This window comes from Micromys minutus (assembly GCF_963924665.1).
Source record: "Micromys minutus genome assembly, chromosome: 5".
Taxonomy (NCBI): domain Eukaryota; kingdom Metazoa; phylum Chordata; class Mammalia; order Rodentia; family Muridae; genus Micromys; species Micromys minutus.
In genome coordinates this window covers 47,262,504-47,284,455 of record NC_137974.1, presented here as the reverse complement: position 1 = coordinate 47,284,455, position 21,952 = coordinate 47,262,504, and the positions used below count along the sequence as shown (strand labels likewise).

Sequence of the window (21,952 nt, the reverse complement as noted above, 5' to 3'; positions counted from 1 at the left end):
GAAAAAAAACTTCAGACCAATCTCACTTATGAACATAGATGCAAAAATGCTCAATAAAATTCTTGCAAGCTGAATCCAAAAACGCATCAAAACGATCCTTCACCATGATCAAGTAGGCTTCATCCCAGGAATGCAGGGTTGGTTCAATATACGGAAATCCATCAACATAATCCATTATATAAACAAACTCAAAAGAAAAAAAAAAAAAAACATGATCATCTCATTAGATAATGAGAAAGTGTTTGACAAAATTCAACACCCCTTCATGTTAGCAGTCTTGGAAAGATCAGAAATCAAGGCCCATACCTAAACATAGTAAAAGCAATATATAGCAATCCAGTAGCCAACATCAAACTAAATGGTGAGAAACATAAAGCAATCTCTACTGTTTCTATTTGTAGTTTTCTTTCCTTTAAAAACTATTTTATTATGTTATATTGACTGTACAAAGTACAGGTTTTACTGTAACTATGTGAAGGAGACTTTTTTCTATATCATCCTTGGAATATACACTCCTGCATGACCCTCTCTTGTCCTTCTCTGTTCTGTCTCTGTAGCAGTAAATGTTAAAAAATAAAAATGGTTTATCTCTTTATCGATCCTGAGATCTCACTTCATGGGCTCACTTTTAGTAAGGAGCATCGTGCACCTCTGTCATTCAATCCAAGTCACCCCCCACAGTCTAACTTTGTCCGAATGACTCCCTTCCCTGGTAGTTTTCCACCACCTGTTTTCTGCCTCCATCTGGGGGTGTTTCTTTATCCCAAAACCCAACACAAACACAACTCTAAGGCCCAACAGCTTTCCATACAGGTTTATGTGTTCAATTCTCAATCCACAAACCATCTACACAACAAGATTACATCAAATAGACAAAGATACAAACTGCCCTTTTATATGAGATATTAGACCTATAATATCCTTAAATGTTCATAGCTGTTTAATGCCAATTAAGCCCACCTGGATCTAGCTTATCCTTACCATTTTGGAGTTTCTCTTCTCCCTTGTCCTCTGACCTCTCCTCCCTGATCCTCTCTCTCCACCTCCCTTACCCCACCCAGTCACTGGCTTTCCTTTATTTTACTAATTAAAATGGGAAGGTTCAGATGAAGTCACCTCTTGGGTACCTGACTAGGTAGTGGTCTTGGGGAAGTGGAATTAACATTAAAATACAAACAGCTTCAGGACAATCTACGCATCTCCCTTGGCCCCCTTCTTGCTCAATGGTTCCCTCGACTTCCATGTCTTTTTTGTTAAATCTAGATTCCACATAAAGAAAAACATGTTTGTGAGATTCTAACTTTTATTTACATCATGATGCCCAGTTCCACCAATTCTCCCACAAACAGCATGTGGCTTGTTCGTCTTTATAAAGAAGAAGTTCCATATATTCCACTAGCATATACTTTAACAATAAACTAGAGCTAGTCCAAAACTATATGAATACATATAATATTATATAATTATATAATATAATAAATATATGTGAATTTGTTTGCTGGTGAATACCATGGCTGACTCTCCAGTTTGACTGTTGTTAACAGTACTTCAATAAACGTGGATGTGCGATCATCTCAGAAGTATTGTGACTTACATTTCTTTGGGTGTGAATGCAGGAGTATCATAGTTTGGTCCTAAAGTAGTTTTACTGTTTGTAAGGAACCTCTGTTGTGACTAGAACAATATATATTCACAATTTCCTTTTTCCCTGCTTCTATACCAACACTTTTTTCTTTCTTTTCCTCTTTCCTTTTGCTCTTCCTTCCTTCCTTCCTTCCTTCCTTTCTTTTTGGTTTTGGTGTTTCAAGACACAGTTTTTCCGTGTAGCACTGTCTGTCCTGGAACTCAATCTAAAATCCAGGCTAGCTTCAAACTCTGAGATCCACCTGCCTCTGCCTCCTAAATGCTGAAATTAAAGGTGTGCCCCACCACACCCTTTTTTAATTTTTAAATTGTATTGGGGTTATGCTTATTTGATTGTTCTTCCATTGAGATTTTATATTTAAACATGTGTTTTCTATTTCTAGAAAAATAATCCCAGAATTCCCCCCACCCTGAATGTTCTCACCTTGACTCTTTGTGTCTGTGAGACCAGCTGAGGATCTCAGTACACAGGAACCAAACTGACAGGGCAAGAGCAGATTGCTCTGCCAGTTTTTCTAGATCTTCGAGCTGCACCTCAAGTCTGAGGCTTATCACTCCATATCTGTTCAAACTGCCTGTGAGGTTCACATTGATCTTTCCAGATCTCTTATCATCGATGATTTCAAATTTGCCAGTGTAACTATGCCTTATCATCACAGTTACAAGACATGTCTGATAGATTAGAGTAGAGCCCGATGAAGACCTGGCATTTGCCTTTCTTCTCAGCATTGTTCAGCATTGTGGATGCACTTGAGAACATCAGCCAGAACATTCGTGTACACCATGGCAACGATGTGGAAAGACAGACAAAGATGTTTTTGTTTGTGAGAATCTCCTGTAACCCATGGTAGCCTCAAACTCAATGTGGCAGCCATGGCTGTGACCGTAAACTTCTGATAATAGACGCCTGCCAACCTTAAGTTTTAATTTTTGAGAGAAGGTCTCAATGTGCACCCCAGGGTGGTCTGAAATTCACTATGAAACTTAGACCCGTCTCCAACTCAAGGATCCCTCTGCCTCTGCCCAGTAAATATTGGGATTATAGGCATGAACTACCATGACCACTTCTTGGAATAGCTTTCCTTTACATTTCCCTAATGGCTAAAATGTTTGGCTTACTTTTCATGTGTGCACTGGCCAATCGTACTTCTTCAGGAGAGAATGGTACAGCTCATTCTCATATGTGCTGATTGGGTTATTTGTTCCTTTGGTTTGGTTTAATGCTTTCAGTTCTTCATTTATTCTGGATATTTGTTCTCAAGCCATTCTTCTTGCAAATAATTTCACAACACAGGACACTGTGTGTGTCATATTTTATACTTATGGGTGGTGTCTTTAACCAGATCTCACAAAGAATTGCTGAGTCATGGCTAAAGAGATGGTTCCGTGGTTAAGAGCACTAACCCCAGCAACCAAACACATGTTCGCTACAGCCATCTGTAACAGAATCCAATGCCTTCTTCTGGTGTGTGTCTGAAGATGGCTGCAGTGTACTCACATACATAAAATAAATAAATCTTAAAAATTGCTGAGTCAGGCTGCACAGATGGCTTAGTGGTTAAGAGCACCGACTGCTTTTCCAGAGGTCCTGAGTTCAAATCCCAGCAACCACATGGTGGCTCACAACCATCTGTAATGGGATACGATGCCTTCTTCTGGTGTCTGAAAACAGGGACAGTGTCCTCACATACATGAAATAAATAAATCTTTGTTTTAAACTTCTGAGTCAAGGAGCATATGCACATACAAGGTTCACCAACTCTCCTTTCAGGAGCATTTTGTCACCTCACAGTTCCACCAGCTTTGTAGGAACACTTTCTTTGCCTTCCCAAGATTACCAAAAGAGGTGGACTTCTCCATGTTGAGAACTGTGAAGAGACTACCCTCTTTTAGAGGTAACAAGTTAATCTATACATTTTTAAGAGCGTTGCAGAAGATTCTAGGCTCAGGAAGCCTGCACTTCATGCTAGCCCTGCATCTGCTTTTCCAGCCTTTGGAGTCATGGAAAAAGAAGGAACAGCTTCAGTGGATGCTACATTCTGGTGGGCTTGTGTTATGGCCAAGGAACACCAAGACTAGGAAACCTCCAGTTTTAAGAGGCTGGTGACAGAGACGTCCAAACTGTCCCAGAAGAAAATGTTCTCTTTCATATCTTGATAGATAAAGAACTCTGTTCTGCTTGGCTGATTGCTAGAAGAACACCCTGGAAAAGAACATTAAGATAAAAAGCTTTCATGGTTAAGAAGAAACACCATGAAGGAAAACTTTCAACACTGTCATTCTGACAAGTCAGGAAGAGAGTTTCCAGTCATTCGGTCTTATTTTACCCCTCGTTTCTTCTATAAGGATGGGTGCTGTATATTTCTCCAGGCCTTTGCTTTGTTTGTCTTTCATTCTCTGTAAACTGTCTTTTAATACTCTAGTCATTCACATACCATAAAGTTTACTGCGTTCAATGATGTAGTCCAGTAGCTGTTAAAGACTATTTATATACACATATACATAATTACAAACATACATAAATACTTATAAATTTACAAATTTTGTATTTGAATTATAATTAGTAAGGCTTTCCTTGCATTCAGATTATAAAGAAGCTTATTTGCTTCTCTGTGAATGTAACTCTTATTCACCAAATATAATTGTCCTCTTGGAGGCTTTCTGCTGAATAAGTTCACCCTTTTTAATTCTTTCTGAACCCTGGGCTGGATGGTTCAATTCAACTGTTCTGACTCAATCCTCTCCAAACTGATTCATTCTGGCTTTTCACTGAACTACTCTGCTTAGAAAAACTGCCTTTCAACTCCAGTAACTAAACTGCTCAAACTGATTCAGCTAAACTCCAATATATTGCCTGAACTCAACTGAACTCCATTGCATCACCTGAACTCAACTGAACTCCACTGCATTAACCCAAACTCGACTGACCTGTACTCACTGAACTGCCCTCCACCTGACTTTGCCTGTTCTTAAGTAGCCTCTTTTGCTTGTCTGTTCCCATAAGACTTGTGTGTATGGGGTCTCTGATTCATTCTGTGAAATCTTTCTCTGATTCGTCACTTTGTCTGCCCTTCATTAGACATCAGTTTCAAACACGGCTTCTTCTTTCTACAAACACTATCTCTACTGTTTAGGATTAGAGGTGTGTTACTCAAGTAGGATCACACAGATGTAGAGGGCCTTTGGATATGATCCCTTGACAGAACAGCCATGTTGTTGGATTAAGATTCTTTTATACTTCTCTTTGTTAAATTTAAATCTTCCTTAATAACTGCTAGACATCCTGCCAGCCCTCATTTTATTCTTAAACTTCTTTTTAACATTGTAATATCTCCCTATCTATGATATACTTTACTAATAAATCTATTTATATGCTTTAAATAAATCTATTTTGCATCTATTTATTAGTGTATGTACATGTTTGTGACTGTGAGTGTGTATGTGTGTCCATATATGTCATGGCACACTGTGTGTGGTGGTCAAAGGACAACTCATAGGAATCTATTCTCTCCTTCCTCTATATAGAGTCCAGGGATTAAATTCAGGTAGTTTAGCTTGGTGTGAAATGCCTGTACCCACTGAGCCATCTCACTATCCCTAATTACATTTTGAAAATAAATTTTCAGTTGTCAAATGTCATCTTATAAAACTTAATCTGGATTGGACCATATTCAGTGGTAAAGTACTTGCCTAGTATGTATAAGATCTGAATTCCACCCCAACCACAGAAAATACATACACACATGTACATACACATACACATACCACACACACACACATGCACACACACACATAATACAGATATACATACACACTATATATAATATATATATTATTTATATATATGTTAATCTAAGCCAGGTATGGTGCTATACACCTATAATCATAGCACCAGTAAGAACCATAACACCTGTAAGGAGAATCATCTATTTGAGGCTAGCCTGAGGCCAATAAGCTCTGCTTATAGAATTCAATGGCATTTATAGCACAAAGTTTCAAAATCTTTATTTTTTAAAAAAATTATTTATATTTATTTAGGTGTGTGTCACATATATACAGATGTTCATGTGTTACATGTATATAGAGGTGTGTATGCATATGTGTTACATGTATATATTTATATATGTATATATATGCATATGTGTGTCACATGCATATCAATGTGTGTGTTCCTTTGTGTGTCACATGTATACAGATGTGTATGTGCATATTTTGTCACATGTATATAGATGTTTGTGTGCATATGTGTGTCACATGTATACAGGTGCTTCTTGGAAGACAGAAGACTGTATCAGATCTCCTAGAGCTAGCGTTACAGGCATTTGTGAAATGCCGGAAGTGGTTCTGGGAATTTAATTCAAATCCTCTGGAAGAGCGATCTCTCCAACCTTGGAAAATCTTTCTTATTCTTCTCACAAAACAAAAGCCTAACAGCCATATGGTCGAGTTTAGCACAATTAGCAATAAATTCCTGGTACAAATTTCTGCCCTCTTTTCTTTGGTGTTGCTATGATAATATACACTGAGAAAAGCAATGTGGGGGTAAAGGAATTTATTGTAGCTCTCAGTTCCAAGTTATAGTTCAATGTTGTAGGAAAGTCAAAGCAGCAGGAACTTGAAACAATTAATCCAATGCACAGTCAAGAGGGGAGAGAAAGAAAAAAAATAGGGTGAGAGGGCAAGAGAGGTGGGGGGAGAGAGAGAGAGAGAAAGAGAGAGAACGAGAGCGAATGCTTGCACATTTGTGCTCAACTCACCTTCTCCATTCTTTTGTTTGTTTGTTTTTGTTTTTGGAGACAAGATTTCTCTGTGTCCTGGAACTCTCTCTGTAGACCAGGCTGCCCTCAAATTCACAGAGATCTGCCTGCCTCTGCCTCCCAGGTACTGGGATTAAAGGCATGAGCCACCACTGCCCAGCTACCTTCTCTATTCTTACACAGTAGAGGACATAAACTCAGGAAATGGTGTTACACATGGTAGGTTGGCTCTTCCGATATTAACTAGCATAATCAAGCCAATCAAACGTAAACATGTCCACTGGCCACCTTGATGTAGACACTCCCTGTCCCAGGAGACTCTCAATTGTACCAAGCTGATGAGTAAAGTTAGCTATTATACCCACTTTTGTGATTTTTGTTTTGTTTTTGTTAGAACTATGCAAAACCTTCTTCATATAACTTTGTGCATAAGCTTTCAGGCTACACTGATCGAGCCTTCTGAGTGTGGATGTCAAATGAGTACGGTTCGATCCACTCATGTCTTCTCCTGGGGAGTGGTGAGGATGGGGACTGACAGAGGTATTCCACTTCCCCTGAACCCTTGTTTGTTTGCTTTAGTTTTTCAAGACAAGAATTCTCTGTGTAGCCCCGGCTGTTCTAGAACTCTCTTTGTAGACCAAGCTGGCCTCAAACTCACAGAGGTCTGCCTCGTTCTGCCTCCTGAGTGCTGGGATTAGAGGTGTGTGCCACCACCATCTGGCTACTTTCCCCGATTCTTATTCTGTGCATGCCACAGGGTTTCTGCACGTGTGACTGACTACTGAGGTCTGTGTGGCACTCGCTGGTCCCCTCCCCCTGCTTCAGCAAACTTGATAATGTGTTTACATGTAGGTATTTGTGGTTTGTATGTTTGTGGGAAAGTGGAGCATTTGTGGAGGTGAGAAAACAACTTGCAGGATTAATTATTTTCTTGTATCACATAGATCCCAAAAATAGAATTCAGGTCATTAGGCTTTACAGCAAGTACCCTTACCCACTGAGGCACTTCACCAGCCCAATAAATCAATATTGCCCAGAGTAACATGGGGCAGGACATATTAGAACATGACTTTCAGACTCCATTATTCTTCCTTTGACTATGTCCAGAGATTTGTGAAAGGCACACCTCTGCCCACAGGAGAAAGAGCCAGAGAAGAGGTCTTACAAAGACACAGCCTGGCTTCCCTGACATTGCATGGTATGAGAACCCTCTAGTATAAGAGACAACTGTGCCCTGGGTCACTCGAGGCTTAGAATAGAGAGAAAAAGGAAAAAGAGGGAAGAGAAATGGCTTGTTTCTCCAAACAAAGATTTGTTTATGTGAAGCCAGAGCCAGTCTTGTGCTGGCATTGTTAAGCTAACCATCCCTCTGTTAGCATTAGCATCTCAGTCTCTTCCAGGACACTTGAGTTATGCACAGATTTGCTAAAACTCAAAGAGCTTTTTTTCCAGATTTCTAATGCTATAAGTCTTTCCCATCCTTGGTTACTAGACACTGACCCAGAGCCTCATGTCTGCTAGGCAAGTATTCCACCACTGAGCTGTGTCACCAGCCCTTGACACTTTCTTGACATCCTTCTCCCCTCTTAAAGTACATCAAAATACTCATGTCATAGCGGACTATATACCTATAAAAAGAAATGGGGAAACATATGTCTAAACAACTGCAGAATAATTGCCAGGATGCATTACTGAGAGGAAAAAAATCGTAATATAGAAAAGTGTGTGCAATTTGCTACTGTTTATCTAGAAAAGAAGAGATAAACATGTACATAGAGAGGGATAAACTGCATTATCAATGGACGAACTGCAGAGATAACTCAGTAGACAAGACCCTTGCTGCTCGAATGTAAGGATTGAAGCTTGGATCCCCACAATGCATATAAAAGCAAAATTCAGGTGATCACAGCCCAACATAATCTCAGCACATAGGAGACAATGACAGGGATTTCTTGAGTGAGCACAGCTCTGAGTTCATCAAGAAACCCTGCCTCAATATAGAAAGCCGAAAGTGATCAAGGATGACATCTGACATCAACATAGGGCCTCCACATGTACACATATACATATGTACACATGTCTCTACATATAACCACACACATACAACACACACATATACATGCAAACACATACACACACACACACACACACACACAGAGAGAGAGAGAGAGAGAGAGAGAGAGAGAGAAACAAATGATGAAAAAGTCTCAAGTCCTTTGCTCTGCCTGCCAACCAACTCACTCACACCCAGAGACTGGCAATCCACTGTACTCTGTGTGGCATATGGACCCTTTCTGGCAGCTATGATTAGAATACCATGAAGATTACACAGAGGACTCCAGATGCATTTTGTCCTGAGAGTATCAGTGAATCTTCCAGCTGAGCCTTGGGATTTCACCAGTTGTCAGTGGTTGACCAGCTGTCTGGAGCACAGCCAATCTCCTTAAACAAGCATCTCTGTGGCTCTGCCTACAGTGGTGAAACCACAAGATGTAAAGCAACTTGAATATGATGCCAATGCCAATGGGGACAGTGACATTACCATCTCATGACAAGAGAGGAACAACTGTGTGTTAGGTGTTTGTGAAGGGCCATGGCAGAAGACAGATGCTGTTGCCTATGTGCCTAACACAAAGCTAAATCCTGCTAGCATGAAGTTCTCTAGGACTTCCATTTTTCAAAGTGAAACCTTTCCTATGGAAACACTATGAAGTGTCAGATTTGAAGAGTTAGGAAAAAGATGAAGAGAGTAAGAGGTATGTTTTATGGAGGTGTGGTGTAGCATGGGGATAAGGCTGAGGCATCTCTTCTCTCTGAGAGACCAGCCACGTGTACAGAATAGTACAGAATAGAGTTTATTCAGGGCATGGGGAGGGGAGTTAACATTTGACTGAACATGGAGACCCCAATGAAAGAGCTGGAGAAAGAACTAAAGGAGCTGAAAGGGTTTGCAACTTCATGGGAAGAACAACATCATCAACCAACCAAACACTCCACAACTCCCAGGGATTAAAACACCAACCATTGAGCACACTTGGAGAGATCCATGACTCCAGATGCACATGTAGCAGAGGATAGCATTGTCTGGTATCAATGGGAGAAGAGGCCTTTGGTCCAGTGAAGGCACATTTTCACAGTGTAGGGGAATGCCAAGGCACTGAGGTGGAGAGGGTGGTTGGGAGAGGGAGAACCTTCATGGAAGCAAATAGAGGGGAAAGGGAGATGTAAGCAGGGGAGTGGATGGGGTGGAGAGGATAACATTTGAAATGTAAATGCAGAGACTATCCAATAAAATAATTTTTTTAAAAAGAGGGTAGTAGGGGCAGAGAGAGAGAGAGAAAAGAGGGAAAAAGAGTAGAGAAGTAGAGGCCAGCCATGAGTATGTGGGGGGTGGAAGAAATGGGGAGAGGAGGGAGAACAAGAGAGCTAGAGACCAAGAGAGAAAGGAGGGGGCAAGCAGCCCCCTTTTATAGTGTCAGGTAACTGGGGCAGAGCACACCTAGCTGTTGCCAGGTAACTGTGGAGTGGAGTTTACAGAATCCCAACGAAGCCACAGGATAAAGTTACTTCTGTGGGAACAGTCACATAGTATTGTTGTGAAGATGAACCCCTACTGCCCTCTATGCTGGTGGGAGAAAGTTTTGAGGCAGCAACTGTGAGGAATAGCCTCTGGATTCTCTTTGAGGTCAGACAACAGGGAAGACTGGAGGCCTTACCAAAATGGCTTGGCTTCCAGCTTACCTGCTACCACTTTGTGCCTGCGGATGAAAGGAGCTAAAAGGGACACTTCCTAGACTCTGTCCCAGTGTTCCAGGTACTGCCCTGTAGTCAGTCACCCTAGGAAGGCATTGTAGGCTCAATGAAGTCATATTTTCTTTGGTAACACATGACATTGCAATGGTTCCTACTTCCCAGGTAAGTATGGCATTCCCAAGTGCATGGGAAAACACACTGTGGAGTGACTGAGTCTAGGGAAGGTTCAGCTGAATTTATGTAGGATGATGTATATTCTCACAAGGTTTTATGTCCTGGAAAACAAAGACCAACAGTGAGTGTTTCCTGAGGCAAATCTGTATGTGATTGTTATCTGTGCTGTCCCAATGCCCGGGACTGCAAAGTCCCATTCTGGGATCAATTTTTCCCCTATTGTCTGCCACCAAACATAACAATCTCCAGACATAGATGGGAAGAGACTCTAGTTTGACACTAGAGATGCTCTGGCCACTGAATCTTCAGTGAAAGATTCCTGAATTAGGATAGTACAGGAATTGATGTAATGTTTGCCAAACCAGCAAAGAAATTCCAACTTGCTTCTTCCCAAACTAGACAAGATTACTATTGGCCTCAAACCTTAAACTGCAACCTCCCAGGTGAGCTAAATGCTAGATGTAGATATTCATTTAAAGAGAATGTCACTGACCTCTCACTTTAAAAGTCAGCTGCCAGTGTTTATACACATTCAAAGCAATGGTATTGTCTTCTTGTCCAGAGGTCCAGGGATAGAAGGTGAGCAGAAGCAATGGGGTGCTACCAGCTGGCTTATTAAAGTGAAAAAAAACCTAAAATGTTTAAATACAGGAAGCAGAGAAGGAAAGCTAGGCATGCTGGTATATACCTGTAATCTCAGCATTTGAGAAAGAAGCAGAAAGATCAAAAGTTTAAAACCTTTCCGGTTTCAGGTTAGCTTGATCTAATACACACATTGACTCTAAAAAAAAAAAAAAGTTACTTATTTTATGTATGGGAGTATACTGGCTGTCTTCAAACACACCAGAAGAGAGCATCAAATCCCATTACAGATGGTTGTGAGCCACCATGTGGTTGCTGGGATTTGAACTCTGGACCTTTGGAAGAGCCGTCAGTGCTCTTAACCACTGAGCCATCTCTCCAGTCCAACACACATATTGAAACCCTAGCCTACAAGAAAGCAAAACAGGAAGGAAGGAAGGTTTCTAGGACTAAGATCTTTAATCTACTGATTGGCTGATACAGGTTATACTGGTAAAGCAAAACCCATACTTCCTGGTTAGCACAATGTACCTTTATAGGCTTTAATAAACCGCGGGATAGGGTTGTTTGCTGCCAAGCCTAGCTGTTTGCTCAGTCCCTGGAACCTACACAACAGAAGGAAAGAGTGACTTCTATAACTTGTCCTCTGGCCCATACACTTTCTCTGGCATGCACACACACAAAGTAAACAAGATAAAAGAATACCTTTAACTATATTGTTGGCAGTTGTGTAAGTAAAGCTAGGAAGATCAGGAGGGACTGGGTATACAGCTCAGTAGTAAGGCACATGAAAGACCCCAGGTTCAATCCCCGGAGCCACAAAATAAATACATATTTTAAAGATACTGGGATTGGCAAAAACAGCTTCGATACTTCACAAAGTGTAGCAACAAAAGTAAAACTAGGCAAATGAGACTATATCAGATCTCCAGTGTCCTGCATATCAAAGGCACAATAGAAGGAATGGCCAAGCTGTGGGGGCGGGATTAAACTGTCAATCAAGACAGTTATGGCTGACTGTAACCTTGACAGGACTAAGAACCACCTAGCAGATGAAGCAGAGCACGTCTGTGGGGGTGTTTCTAGTCTTAGCTGATCTATGGATAAAACAGAGAAGGGAGCTTCACAGCAGCAATCATCTGCTTCCTGAGCTCAGAGGCACTGTGACCAACCACCTCCTGCTCCTGCTGCCAAAGCCTTCCCACCGTGAGCCACAGCGGACCCTTGAACCAAAATGGACCTCCCCACCTCGAGCTGCTCCTTATGAGGTATTTTGATTACAGCCACGAGGAAAGTAACGATACACCAACAAAATATCCGATAAAGGGCTAATATTCAGGGCACGTTCTTTACTTGTCTACAACTCAAAGGAAATCCACTGAAAACAACGCACAAATGCACAGGATGTGTTCATGGAGAGGTGTTCTGCAGGTCTACCTGTTATTAATTCAGATCACAATTAGAGATGGCGTGGCTGATGTGGCTGCCCCACCCCCACCCCACGTTGGTTCAATCCCAAACGAACAAAAACAGTACTTCATATTCTTCAGGGACAGAGATGATCAGAACAGTAAGATTTGTTGGGAATTTTTCCGGACAGAAATGTATTCATCTCTGACCTGTACCCTCAATGTGAGTGCTGTCAAACTGAGTTCAGTCAGCAGAGGCCGTACCATGAAAGGAGAACGCAGACTCCTGAGATTTGTCCTCTGACTGACTCGCACATAAAATAAGAACTTCAAAGTCAGCTCAGCATTAGCCCTTGTCCTCAGCGATCATGTTGGGATCTACAGTGGGTGAACCTCTTCAGAGCCACAAGGCAGCAAGATTCTTTGTCTCCTGGAGCTGCCACCCTTCCTCCTGGGCCCTTCCTAATCTTCTTTTCTTACTTGGTCCTGCTAGAATACAGGAGACAGGTCTTGAACTGGTGTGGCTCTTCCGGGCTTTCAGATATGGCTCTTTTGGAGCCCCGCTGAGGTTCTTGGCAGATACCTTCTGAGCTCATGGTCCAACACTCACCTGCAGCTCCTTAGTATGAAAGAACCCCTTTTCCGGGTGTCCATTTACTGTCCCACTACCAGGGATCTATAGTTCTCTGCCAACCTCTCCTCCCCTAGACCGTCTCACCCTGTGGCTAAGCCCCAACAGCTCTCCTTCACATAGGGTTCCTGAGAGACACCCACTGTCTGATAAACTGAAAGGCTTTTTTCTATCATCCAAGAACCATCTTCTTCCAGCCTCTAAGCGGAGAACTAAGCCCATCCCTTTTCCTCAGATATCCTAAAAAGGAATCAGGTGTTAGTAAGCTGTGACCAGGTGGATTCGGGCTCTGCATCTGGAGTTTTCCCAGTGGTCTGACTGAGATGGCGGGGGAGGAGGCAGGGATCAGATTTAGACTTCTCTTTTCCAGAGGACACCAGGGCTCAACCTCACACTAATCATCTCCACAAAGTCTAACAAAGGGCTGAGAGACGGCTCAGCGGACACCTACTTTCTGTACAACACGAGGACCTCTCCAGCACCGACATAAGATGTGAGTGCGGCTCTGTGCATGCCTGTCACCCCAGCACAGTGGCTGAAAATGCATGAGAAGTGTCAGGACTTGCTGGCTGCCACTCCAGCTCCAGGTTCAGTAAGAGACTCTATCCTCAGTGGAATAGGGTGAAGGGAATAGAGTAAGACACCAATGTTCTCCTCTAATACACATGTGTGCACACACACACACATAGTGGGAGGGAGGGGAAGAGAAAGACAGAAACAGAGACATAGACAGAGACAGAGACAGAAAAGGGAGATTGGGGTAGGGAAAAAATCTTTGTAAAACCTTTTCAACTTTCAGCGGATGAACTGCATGTCTTGGTCAATTTATATTGTAGGCTATGTGCTAAGCCAAAAATACAAAAATAGCATTATTATAAAGGTCATGGAGCAGGCTGGGGAGCCTTTTCCAAGGGAAAGAAACAGAAGAAACATGATCTATAATGTAGGAGCCTCTAGTGGAGGAAAAATGCAAATGCTCTAAAGGACAGCATAAGGCAGGAAACAAGACTCAATGAATCGCACTCCAGTTTCAATGTTAGATTCCTGATAGCGGAAACCACGGAATAGGAATATACAATGAACTTCGGAGGCCAAGGACCAGAATGTGTGCAGTTTATCCCCAGATACCACAGATGCAGTCTGCACACACAGGAAGAGCGCATCTCTCTGTAACCATGAATTAAATAAAATAGGTGAATCCGTATAAAAGGTAAACAAGTGCTTTGGAAACAATGCTTGTAATCTGTCTGACGCTTGACATTGTTTGCAAGTTAAACAGAAATGGTTGATAGGTGCTGGAGAGATGGCTCAGTCTAGAAGCACTTACTGATCTGCCATCTGGCAGGAGGTTAGTTCCCTTATTGGGTGACACATGTCCACCTGTGGCTGTGGTTCTAAGGAATCCACTGTCTCTCTCTATGTTTGTGTGTGTGTATGTCTGGCTGTCTCACTCTTGTGTGTATCTGTCTGTCTTTCTCTGTCTCTTTCTCTGTCTCTATGTGTGTGTGTGTCTGTCTGTCTGTCTCACTGTGTGTATCTGTCTCTCTCTGTCTCTTTGTCTGTGTGTGTGTGTGTCTGTCTCGCTCTATGAGTGTGTGTGTTTGTGTGTCTGTCTGTCTGTCTCTCTCTGTCTCTCTCTCACACACACACATAAAAATAAGATATTTTCCTTATAGTGTTTTCCCTAAAAAGAAAAGTTGGATTTTTCTCTCCTGAGTCTCTGAAAACATGATTGATTTGTATCTTTAATAAAGAAAAAGGGACCAAGGTTGAAATATCTAAAATAAAAAAAGACCTATTTTATTTTATGAGTTTCGGTGTTTTGTCTACGAGTATATACGTGTGCCGTTATGGGAGATCAGAAGAGGGTACTGATGCCCTAGGTGACTGTGAGCCATCCTGTGGGTACTGGAAACTGAACCCAGGTTCTCCACAAACACAAGTGCTCTTAACCACTAAGACAGTGTGTCTTCACTGTGGCCCAGGCTGCCCTGAAACTCAGTTCAGATTGGTCTCAAATTCAAGACAATTCTCCTGCCTTAAGCTGCCAAGAACTTGGATTAAAAACACGGGTAACCAGGCCCAGCATATTTTAACATGAGAAACAGCACACGGCACATAAACAAGGGAGTTTTCTTCTCTTTCATTGTTTAGTTTTAGAAATGCTAAGAATTGAACACAGACCTGGGCAAGGACTCAGGTATTTAATTTCGACTCAACTTCTTTTCACTTACATGTTTTCTGGGCTCCCTCTATAGTATCACGTAAACACAAGTGATTTTCTGCTACAAAATAAACCCACGTATGGCCATGTGTCAACTTACTTAAATACTTTATTACATCCCTTTGTGTTCCTCTGGGTCTTTGTCATTGTACACTGTGCCCGCTGACATTTTCTTCTTGATGAACATGTGTCTGAGCTTTCTCTGGAACACCTTCCTAGGATGTATGAGTAAAACCGTCCCTGGGGTATAGAGAGACACAGCTCAGAAAAAGCAAAAGTCCCAGCACTGAGGAAACTAAGTGTGTTGTAGGGGAGACAGATATTCTCGGACAATCTCATATTTGCTAAATATAAAATGAGTCTCTTTCAGAAAGAATAGTGGAAATCCAAAGACAAAAAAAAAATTTTAAAAAACCAAACAAACAAAAAAAAAAATGTGCTAACAGAAAGAATAGATGTGGGCAGGAGAGATGGCTCAGCAGTTAAAAGCACTGACTGCTCTTCCAGAGGTCCTGAGTTCAATTCCCAGCAACCACATGGTGGCTCACAACCATCTGTAATGGGATCTGATGCCCTTTTCTGGTGTGTCTGAAGACAGTACTCATATAAATAAAAAGACAATACTCATATAAATAAAATAAAATCTTTTTTAAAAAGGCACTTGCTGTTTGTTCTTCTAGAGGATTCAAGTCCAATTCGCAGCATTCAAATGGCAACTCACAAATGTCACTCCAGTTCCAGGGATCCAGTGACTTTTTTCAGCCTTCATGGACAATGCACATATGATGGTAAAATATACAGGCATGTAAAACACATTTTATATGTGTATATATATATATATATATATATATATATATATATATATATATATATATATATATATATATATATATATCATATGTCATGTTATATCTTTTTTTAAACTTTCTATTTTTTTGTAAAAATAAAGCAAAGCCAAGAGTTAACATAAATGATGAACAGCAGAGTTAAATTCTCTGGAATATACTATTCATGTTCAAACCCTCTAGTACTCTAGAGGATGAGGCAGGGGAATTGCCGCAAGTTCAAAATTAGCCTAGGCTATATAGAAAGTACAAGGTTACCCAAGGATACCTAGACAAGACCCTGTCTCAAAAACACCGCCACCACCACCAGAAAGTTAAATGACTGAGTCCTCGTTCTCAATTTATCATCAAAAGATTCACCTGAAGTACCTGACGCCACAGGACATAAAAACATACAGTTGGGAAAGAAATAATGCTCTAACTTCTCCCTGAATTCTTGACTGTCTCTTGATAGCATCTGACATCAGTGTTTTTCCAAGTGAAAGCTGTGGAAAATAAAAGATCTATGTAGAGTGCATGGAGAGTTGCTGTGTGTGCAGGCACGCTGGACCCCACATACAGAAGGCAACACTTGTGGAGGGACTTGATTGGGGCTAGGCGTAGACAAAATAGTTGCCCCAGCTCTCAACAGGAAGGACGGCATTTGCAAGTTCAAACGAGCACATGCCAGGTGGACTATCCAGTGACAACGTGGGGGAAAATAAGGTAATTAGGTTCCAGTAATCTAAGAAGAGCCTTTTGGATCAAAACGAACATTTCAAACGTCCCCTCTCCTTATCTAGAAACTCAGACCTTATCTCCTGTGGTCCCGATTTTGAAAGCCCTGAAAGTGATGCTCAGTCTCTAAGTGCAGACACACACAGTGGGTGCAAGCACACAGTGTGCTTACTTGGGGGCACACAGTGTGCTTACTTGGGGGCTAGCTCTCATAGTCTGCATCCTTCTGCATGGCTATGGCTACATGATATTCCCTAGCCGTGGAATTTGCTGTTTGATCTGGGATTCCACTCGAAGATATCCCAGAGGCTGGGCAGCTCTCTAAACACACTAGGCATGCATGTGAAGAGCTCAAATGTCCAAGTGTTTCCATCGACAGTCACTTCAAAAGTCATAATAACTTACAGGTGTGAGCATGGAAATACCCTCTGCTCTCCTCTGCCCTTCTTGAACTCTGCCTCCTCTCTCTGGACCTTTTTTTTTTTTAAACACCGAATTCTTAATGTGGCTTGGCATTTCTCCATTTTTCTCTTCCTTGGCTTTGGGGGCTTTTAAGAGGACATTCCAAACTCTTCTAGGAAACACAGAGGCAGATGCAAATGCTTCAGCATGTCAGACCCTTATGTTATTTATTAGTTTACTCACAGTAGAGAAAACAATTTAAATTCTCCTTGAGAAGATACCTACTAGGGAATTAAAGAGACAGGTGGGTAGTAAAAACTGTTGCCTGGTTCCAATCCTGGGAAAATTTTGACGGGCTGCAACATCTGCTCTGTCTCTACCACTGCTGAAGACAGGCTCTCCCGCTGAAGACAGGCTCTCCCGACTGACTACCATCTTCAGAAAGAGCAATGAACTGTGCGTGAAGACAGCTCAATCCAACACTTGCACTAAGATTTCTCAAAATGGCATTGTGACCTTTTACTGCGTATAGTTCTCCACTGTGTGGGTTCCAACTTCTGCATGCAGACACGTGCACATGGACACCAGGAGTCAACCTCAGGGGTGGTCCTCCGGAAGTTCACTTTCTGAGACAGGGTCACTCCCTGAGACCCTAGGTCTGCAAATTAGGCTAAACTGGGTGGCCAACAAGCCTTAGGGATCTACCAGTCCCTGTTTCCCCAGATTAAAAATTTGCATCACTGTCTGGAGTGGCAGCCTTTAATTCCAGTACAAGGGAGACAGAGACAGAGTCAGATGGATCTCTTGAGATTGAGTTGAGGTCAGCCTGGTCTACAGAATGAGTACCAGGATAGCCCAGAACAACACAGAGAAACCCTGTCTTGAAAACAAACAAACCACCACCACAACAACAACAACAAAAAAATGTGTGCTATCCCAACTAGTAATGAGGATGGAATTTAGGACTTCATATTTCCATATCAAGAGTTTTACTGGCTAAAGAATCTTGCAGCTTTGAAAAATAAAGTCTTTATTCTGAATAGTCATGCAAGTGGATCAACATTAGGGATTTTATTTTAAGAAGAAACAATAGACACTGATACTGTGATATTTAATTAGAGGTAATTTGGTATGATGTCATTTAATGAACTTTTATGTATTTCTGGAAGTTCCAAGCAATTAAGTCAGAGATTCCCATCAACACCAAAGACTTCTACCTTCTCCACATTTTATAGTAAATTGAGTTATCAAATTTTTACCAGTCTAATGGGTAGAAAAGAGTGTTTGGGGGTCTCAGTGGCTAATAGCACTCACTGCTCTGGCAGAGCACCCAAATTCAGTTCCTGGTACTCACATCACTTGGCTCACAACCACCTCTAACTCTAGTACCAGAGGTCCCAATGATCTATGGCCTCCACAAGCATCAGGCACACACATAGTTTACACAAAGACATGCAGGCAAAAACAAAAACAAAAACAAAAACTGCATATGTAAAATAAAGATAAAAGTATAAGAAGAAGAGAAGTTGGGCTAATGAGAGAACTCAGCACTTGCTGTCAAGCCTTATGACCTGACTTGAATTCCTAGGCCCACAAGGTAGAGTAGAGGGAATGGAAGAATGTAAGAAGAAGGAAGGAAAGAAATAGGGAGAGAAGGAAGGAAAGGAGAAAGAAGGGAGGGAAGAAGAGAGGAAGAAGGAAGAAAGAAGAAAGGGAAGAAGGAAGAAGAAAGAAAGAGGGGCAGGGAGGAAAAAAGAAGGAAGAGGGAAGGGAGGGAGGAAAAAGGAAGAAAGGGAGGCAAGGAGGAAGAAGGAAGGAGGGAGAAAGGAAGAAGGGAGGAAGGAGGGAGGATAAGGAAGGAAGGAAGACAGGGAGGAAGAAGAAAGAAGGAAGGAGGGAGGAAGAAAGGAGGGAGAGAGGAGGGAGGGAAGGAGAACAGAGAAAAGAAGAAAGAAGGAAGAAAGGGATAGAATCTTTCAGAATGTATGTGCTCTTGCTGACATTATTCTTTAGTGTCCCCTTTGTTGTTTCTACCTTAGCACAACCGGTATTTGCTTGGAATGGACTGCAATGGGGCTACACAGGCTCTAAGAAAGGTTTTGCTAAACCAGTGTTTTCATGCTTGCCCCTGATGTTCCTTGCAGATCTGAAGAACAGTTAAAGACAAGGGAATATTTCAGTAAGAGGTTTTCTGTTTGCTTGTTTGGGTATTTTGCTTGTTTTGTTGTGTTTTAAGATACCCTAGATAGATTAGGGTAAGGCACTCCCAGAAGCCCCAAGGTGTCCTAATGCCAGCAGTGGGAAGCTTTTTTATGAGTTGTTGGCCAGAGAGGTCCCTGAGACCCAACCCCTGAAAAAAGATTATTGACACTACTGTTTGTTGTATACAAAAACTAAACAATAAGAACAAATTGCTGCCAGACATGGCACACTGGGGAGACAGAGGTAGATATGTCTCTGAGTTTGAGGCCAGCCTGGTCTACATAGCAAGTTCCAGGTCAACCAACGCTACTTAGAAAGACCTTATCTCAAAATAAATAAATAAATAAAATCTACTGAAGACGTTGGATTTTTTTATTTCAGGGCACGAAAAAACAAAACTATGGCTGAGCTGAAAGAGCTCCCTTCCTGATGGTTGCTAGCTTCTGATATGCAAACTGTCAAGTCAGAACTGTCCCTATAGACCTACTCAGCTGTGGACCCTTTGTCCTACACTATGCAAGTTCAAGGCAAGGTGTGCTGGCTAGTTCAATAGCGGTATGAACTGTTTTGGGTGCAACTTTTTTATTGGATTTAGTGCCCACTCCCTGGAAGGGAGTTCATGTCTGGTACCGAAAGCCAAGACCTGTGGTTGGGTCAGAGGCCTCAATGGGGACTCAGTTGCTGTTGTTTTGTTGATTGGATGTGGTGGGCCTCCTAAACTGCCTCCTAAACATCTGTATTTACACCCATGGAGTACTGTCAGTGGGAAAAGTGGTTACAGAGGATGACAGTTGTCGACGGACACACTCATAACTGAAGTCACGTGACAGTTGAGGCAGCATGATGGGTCAATGCTCAGACAATGATCGTGGGCACATTTCCTCTTTCAAGACTTGCACACTGTGAAGCAAGTAGGCATACAGAAGGTAAGAGCTAAGGGAGGGGAATGGAGCGCCGCACAGCAGTTTCCCCTCCCCCAGCATGATTCTGCCTTGAACTTTGCTCTGGAACCTGATGCAACTAGAGAACAATACAGTTGCAGCCAGATCTTCAGCACAGACAATGGAACTATTAAAACCCTCCTGCAGATGGAGGGAAGGAAGGTCAGGAGACCCTCACCTGAGAGTCTAGCTATTGTTCCCCTACAGGAAGTCTAGGGAGCCTCTAGTGTATAAAAGAGGTGGAAAAGTAGGAGATTACAGCAATGCGCCATCGGTTAAGAGGACTGGGGTTCGACTCCCAACACCCACGGACGCTCACAAGTGTCTGTAGCTGCAGTTCCAGGGTATCCAACACCCTCTCACAGACATACATGCAGAGAAAACGCCAATGTACATAAAATAAACTTTAAATCCTGAGTCCTATAGCCCCTGTGGTGGCAGTAGGGGACCTCAGCGCAGCTCCGGGGTGATTGAGCTGTAAGCCTGGTGCACCTAGCCACATGCCCACCTCCCAACCCCACCCCCGGGGTTCTTCACCCTGATGTTGCAAGAGTTTTGAGCCTGCCCAGGTCTGGCCGTTGGTGAAGTGTTTCCTGGGCCAGAGTATGCACCGAAGTTCCTGGGAAACTTTGTTCTCCGCCTTCTAGCAAGGGTACCCGAATTCCTACAGCAAACATTTCTTACCTGAGGGCTTAGTGCACCAGGAGGTGACCCCTAATGAGAAGCTTCTATCACAGGAACTCCTGACCAAGAGGGACATTGGGCAGAGCGATTGTTTCCTGCCAATGTTGTTCACTCCGTGTATACCCTGGAGGACTCCATTATGGACCCACAGGATCAGACCGTGACCACCTTCACCTGGAACGTCAGCCATATCCAGCTGATGGTGGTGGAAACACGATGTGTTTACTGTGTGAACTCTGACAACAGAGGCAGGACCAAAATCCATCAGGAAGCCAGGATCACCTCTAACTTACTTGGCGTCTTCAGAGCTGTCTAGGAATTTAGTCTTGCCTGGTTCAAAAGCAATGTGACCAAGACAATGAAGAGCTTTGAATATATCCTGGCCACGCGACAAGGTGGGGCCCCTTCCAAAATACTTGTTGAGACAGCTAAAGAGGCCAAAGAGAAAGCAAAGGAGACAGCACTGGCAGCTACAGAGAAGGCCAAGGACACAGCCAACAAGGCCGCCACAAGCAGCAGCAGCAAAGGCTCATATAGCTAATTTCCCCTCCCTTCTCCCCAGTGTACTTGATTATTAAAGATCCCCCTGCAGGGGACTGGAGAGATGGCTCAGTGATTAGGAGTACTGACTGCTCTTCCAGAGATCCTGAGTTCAAATCCCAGCAACCACATGGTGGCTCACAACCATCTGTAATGGGATCTGATGCCCTCTTTTGGTGTGTCTGAAGTCAGCCACATTGTACTCGTATACATAAAATAACTAAGTCTTTTTTAAAAAAATCAACCTGCAGCCCTCTCTGCTGTCTGGTGTGGTGGGTCAGGGTGCTGTCCTGGTCAACATATGCACCACACCCAGATCTGTCTACTGGGCAGAGGACTGCAGCGTCCAAGGTCACAGCAGTGATAAACTGTACCCTCCATGAGGGTAGGGCTCCTTGTTTTATTCTCTGCTGTATCCCAAGTACCCTGAACAAAATTTATCACATA

General features: G+C 42.5%; 1 pseudogene across 1 annotated transcript; it reads left to right on the top strand.

Moving 5' to 3' along the window:
* Positions 1-16,682: 16,682 nt before the first annotated feature.
* Positions 16,683-21,506, top strand: LOC308421112 (PRELI domain-containing protein 1, mitochondrial-like; annotated as a pseudogene). Its single transcript has 2 exons — positions 16,683-16,724; positions 20,929-21,506. The product of its transcript is annotated as a PRELI domain-containing protein 1, mitochondrial-like (transcript).
* Positions 21,507-21,952: the final 446 nt, after the last annotated feature.